Source organism: Notamacropus eugenii, chromosome 5 (assembly GCF_028372415.1).
Source record: "Notamacropus eugenii isolate mMacEug1 chromosome 5, mMacEug1.pri_v2, whole genome shotgun sequence".
Lineage (NCBI taxonomy): Eukaryota > Metazoa > Chordata > Mammalia > Diprotodontia > Macropodidae > Notamacropus > Notamacropus eugenii.
Genome location: NC_092876.1, coordinates 445,513,378 through 445,519,377, shown reverse-complemented (window position 1 = coordinate 445,519,377; position 6,000 = coordinate 445,513,378).

Sequence of the window (6,000 nt, the reverse complement as noted above, 5' to 3'; positions counted from 1 at the left end):
AGGGCCTAAGTACAATCATATTCTTTTTTTCGGTACACAGCTTTATAACTTAAATAGAAGTAAACATCCTGATGAAATAACATCTGAAGCACCAGAGCATAAAATTAATATGCGTCAAATGGCAAGAAGAAGCTGATCAGTTGATACAGTGTTCCATAAAGTTTTCATGCATAATTTAAATAAAGCTGTTCAGCAATTCATGGGTTTAACAAGTGAGGTGCCTTTTATAGCTAAATTATGAAGTGTATTTGTTTAGAAGGTAATATGTTTGTTGCCATTGAAAAGTTTAACTAATTCCACTAAGAAGTGATTGATAGAAGTTTCCACCTCATCGTGGCTGACTCTCCTTGTTCTGTTGCTGTGGAAATCATTTATGTTCTATGACATGTAGGAAATGAATCGATTTTCTTATTTCTATACCATAGGTTGGTAAGGGACATTTTTTGAACAGTTCATCAGAAGGTTCTAATGATAGTAATGAATCTAAAAGAATAGAGAACATAGGTGTGGAACATTAGGTCGAACTAGAAATCTTTGAGATGCCTTCCAACTCTAAGATTGTGTGATATTCAAGACCAACATTAAATGCACAGATGAAAGCACTTTGGCACTACTTTCAGAAATTACATATGATTTAACACAGTGAACTGGCCAAAGTATAGCCAATGAACTTCTTCCATTTATTTTTGCCTTCTTTCAGTAATCTGAACCAATGCATCAGGAGTTTATAGTTTCTGAAGGCTTCCTGATTTACCAAATGTGTTCAAATATCTCATATTAGGTAATGGTGATTGTTAATATAATTTTTTCTTACTGTTGACTCAGGTCTGGCAGTAGGAGAAAAGATCTGTCCATTATTATTACCTCCACTGCTAGGACAAGAGAGGTTCATAAGCCATTAGCCCCAGGATTGGTAGACCCTCCCTTTATTTGGAAATATACAGGTATTCATGGTATGGAAGAGAAAATTGGAGTGACAGAAATGGGAGCAGGGACAAAAAGGTAGCAATATAAAATGAATGGAAAGGCAAATAGAATGAGATTGTAAATTACACATTCAAATAAGGATTTTGAACTGTATTCTGGAACAATAAAGATCTATTGAATATTCTCTGGTAGTAATGTTATACGATCAGACCTCTGTTTTAGGAATATCAGTTTGTCAGATGTTTAGAGAATGGATTAAAGAGGGGAGAGACTAAAGCTAGGGAAACTAATCATGAGGATCTTGCAATAGACGAGTCAAGGGGTTATAAGGACAAGAACTAGGGTAAGAAGCTGTGTGAGTAGAGATTATGGAATGATTCAAGGGATGTTTTAAGGATTTGATGGACAAGACTTGACAACTTATTGGATATTGTTATTGTGTTTGTCCTTCGTTCCCAAAGCGGATCATGACATCAGGGCAATGATGACATGACTTACAGGTGACTTTGATTTGAGTGAGGGAGGTTCAGTGCAAGGTCACCAGTCTCACTTTCTCCTCCAGAGCCATCTGGGTCCAGTGGCCAGGTATTTATCAGGATGATTGGAGATGGTCCAGAATGCAAAGGGAGACCCTGGCCCTTTTAAGTTAAAGTCTTTTCAGGTTTTCACTTTGAGTAACTCCCTATTCAGTCTTTAAGAAGTGAGTCAACGGATGGCCCCTTTAATAAAAAAAAAATCAAACTGGGAGGGAAATAATCTCAGAGTTACTGGTCAAAAAAGAAACAGATGCTATTACATTCACTCTGAGCCAGTAGGGATCCCCCAAAGAAAACCATTAGGGATGCTTGGGCAGGGACCTATTGCCCAATCTATGAACTCCAGAGTGAATTGGGTTTAAGGCTTGGGCCTCGAGAAAGAAATCTAGCCAGTAAACCCAAGTTAACTAGAACAGCTTTCAGTCATCAAAATTTACCTTCCTTGGGAAAGGGAGAGGAAGAGGGAGAAGGAACTTGAGGTAGGGAGAAGAGTCAAGAATGACTTGAAGGTTGTAATCATAAGTGACTGGAATATTGACAATGCCATCTACATGGTGGAAAATACATATCAGTTTCATTTTGAACAAACTGAGTTTGGAATGCTTATAGAATGCAGCCAGGTAAATTTCCATCAGACATTTAATAACGTGGGACTGGAGCTTAAGAATGAGGTTAAGGCTGTAAATAGAGATTTGAGAGTAATCTATATAGAACTGACCATTGAACCTATAGATGGCAATGAGAAGGCCAAGGGATAAAATGGATAAAGAGAGTAGAAATACAGACAAAAATTTCCAAGATGCCACCAGATAGCCTGACCTCAATTTCCATCTTCTTTTCACTCTGACACACTGTCTTACCATTGGATTGCTTAACTCAGGACCTCATGTGGGCATAGGACCATATAGAGTTGGTCTAGAGTTCAAAACATATCTAGTTCAGACCTGTCATTTGACAGATAAAGAATCCTAGGCTCAGGTAGGTTGAGTGACTTGTCACACAGGACATATATGTAGTAAATATCAGAGGAGGGATTTGAATTCCTGTTCTCTGACTTTATTGCCAGTTCTCTGAGTCTTTTTACTGTTCTTTGCTGTTATGAAAAATAAAGGCATGAGAGAAAGTTAAGTTTCTTGAAATAGAGTGGACAGTCAATTTTCTAGCAATTTCTGCTTCTTACATTGTGGGTTATCTCCAAAAAGTGTTGTAAGTGTAAAGCCCCATACTGAGTGGGGAGAAAATGAATTTGCCTTTTAACACTTCTAACATGCAAATATATTTCTTCAGGAGGACAGTTTTGCATAATATATGCATTCTGAAAGTATACATATACTTTGCTTAATGCATAGGCTTTCTCTATTGTGACTTCTCCAAATGTTGAGCTCCCTACACGTTGTTTTATTTTGCAATTTTAGTGCAGTCTTTCTCAAAGAAGAAAAATAAATTCCTGTTTAGGTAGTACTGGCATTTTCTAGGAAATTTCAACTTGAAAAAAAAGCTAGATGAAATTGTTATTTTGAACAACGTTACTTAGTCTGTTATAATGTTATCAGTCAGATCTCATATGGATCACTGATTTGTGAGCATTTATTTATCTCAGGCACTTTAAAGCCATCAAACAGTAATGTTTGGCAGGAATCAGTTATGATAAAATTCTGTTTTGCCATCTGAGTGCAAGAGGGAGGAGGGATAAAAAATTAGAATTTAATGAGTACTGACTTCATGAATGCATTTGAAGGGAGAAGATGTCTTTAGTCAAAAATAGAAAATTACACTAGGAGATTGCTTCCTGAATCCCTTTGTTAGAAATGATCCAGGTTAATTGCTCATTCTAAAACTGTTGCTCCATGGATTTTACTTTTTTTAATGATAATTCTGTCTTTATGCACTGCCTCCAAATTGTGTGGCAAATAGCCAGGACCCTCACTCCCCTGAATTGTTTCAAAATCATGTAGGAAATTATATTTGCTAGCTGGATGCTGTTTAACTAGGAATCCTTGGCAATGCCTATACAAAATGCAAAACAAAACATGAAGAATTGCATGGTGACAAGCTTTCCCTGTCAGACTATTATGACCCTTGGAAAATTTAAATATGAATCAATAATACAAAGAGTAAAGTAGAATAAAGGAATGACTCTTCCCCCAACTCAGGAGAAAATACAATTTACTATTTCTTTCATCCATCAGGTATTCATCATGAAGTATATTTAGGAGAGCTTTATGCTGGTTTAATTTTATATGTTGGAAGTAGAATTCAACATCTACAAAATCTAAATGTAATTTATCCTTAATTGCACGAGGACAGATCATAAAGACAGAAGAAGTCTTTGTTTATTATCTCATCCAGTCTTCTCATTTTACAGATGAGAAAACTGCTTCCCAAGGAGGCTTAGTGATATGCCCAAGGTTAACACATTATCATTGTCAGAACTGGTATTTGATCCCTTGACTTTAGAGCCTATATTTTTATTGATTCATACCACAACACTTCCAGAAGTCAACTTGTAGAATGAAAACCAGTGTTCCTTTCAAAATTCAAAGATCAGGACTGGGCTTTGAGTCAGAAAAACATATATTCAGGTCATGCTTCTGATCCAGTGGCCCCAGACAACTAACTAAAATTGTAAATTATAGAGGAGGAAATAATCTGCATTTGTGAAGAGTTTACACACAAGGAGTTCTCCATACCAATGAAATAATAGGTACAAATAGTACTCCCTCTAGTTAAAAATATAGTATAACTTTCTGATAGGAAACATGTCACATACTATCTTTTTACTTGAATAAGTATGTTTGGTCAAGCAATAAAATGAAAAAGTGCCTATTTATAATACTACCATTATAATGTATTTACTATCTATGCAATTCAGTTTGAAATGCTAAAAGGAAATATGATCAGTAACAGAATTTTCCATATACATGGCTCAATTCACCACTTCTGCCTAGCAGAAGGTCTTGCACATAGTAGGCACTTAATAAATGCTTATTAGATTGTACTGAATTGAGGTTCCTACTGGTCGTGCTTTTCTTTTCCTTAAAATTAATAAAAATGTTTCTAATGTCCATTTTTTAGAATTCAGAATCCCATTTCCTATAGAATTAGTCTTATGGAAAGTGATTATAAAATAAATCCTCCCCCAAAAGTCTTGAATTACAGTCTCAGAGCTAGAAAAACCTGATTCAGGTCCACTCCTAAACAAGAGTCCCTCTACAAAATGACTTAAAAGTGGTCATCCAGCTGTTACTGGAAGACTTAGAGTGAGCCATGTGCACCAGCCCAAGTCACTTTACGTTGATTCTAACTATTAAGAAACTGTTCCTTACATCAAGCCTAAATCTGTCTCTCTGTGACTTCCACTATTTGCTTCTAGTTCTTCATTCTGAGTCCAAAGAGAATAATCATAATCCTTCATCTATGAGATAGTCCTTCAAATATTAGAAGCACCAGATGAGTGCTATGGTGTGACTCCTTAGTCTTTCTTTTCTCCAGGCTAAGTATTACCAATCCCTGATGTCATAGTCTGAACTCCCTGATTTCCCTGCCCACCTACCCTCCACCCTCAAAGCCCTCTAATCCAGTGACCTTCAAATACTGTATACTCATGTTCCTCTTCTCCTCCTGCAGTTTTCTTCTTCCTTACCACTCCTCAATATCTCCTCCAAAAAAAAAGTTCCAGTCTTCCATGTTGAATTGTCCAACCATTTTAACTCATATAGATTTTTCACTACTCAATCCTATTTTGTAATTATAGTCAGTATCACATAGTTGAACAGTTATTTTTTAATTGTTTCATGTGTGCTAATCTTGTCTTTCAAGACAGATTATAAGCTTCTTGCAAGCAGGGAGATTTCTTCTGTAGTTCTCATGAAGCTAATACATTGCTGAACACATAGTAAATGTGCAGTAAAACTCATTGGATAGATGAATGGATGGATGGATGGATTATTGTATAGACACAGTCTCCAACTACCTCTAACTCTATGCCATAACCACACTTGTTTTCATTCTAGCCAATCTCTTAGATAAAAAAATAACTACCCTATGAGACATGGTCATAACCTTTTATACCTTCTTATTGGGATAATTTTGGCTAATGAAAAGAAAACTTTAAAGGTCAGTGAACATAAAATGAAATTAATGAAAGCAACATGTCAAACCACTCTCCAAGAAACTGCACAAAATAAGATGGAAGCATAATGTCAACTGCCCAAATTATCTAAATGGATTTGAAATAAAATGATTCCAATTGCTCAAAAGCACAGGCAAAATCCTAAATTCAAAGTCTGATATATCAAAGAGAATTCTATATGGAAGCCTCAAGCACAAAATTAAAAGATCCTTCGTTGAAAATTTGGATAAGATATTTTTTTAAACTGTTTTTTTGAATGCAAACATTGAAATATATGTATATTTTATTTCAAAGCTACTTAAGAATATTTTTATGCTTTTTCCATATATTCTTTCTGGCAATTATCTGGTTACTTTTAGACTTATAAAGGAGAGGTTAAAGGGTGTGCTTGTTTTCTAAACCATG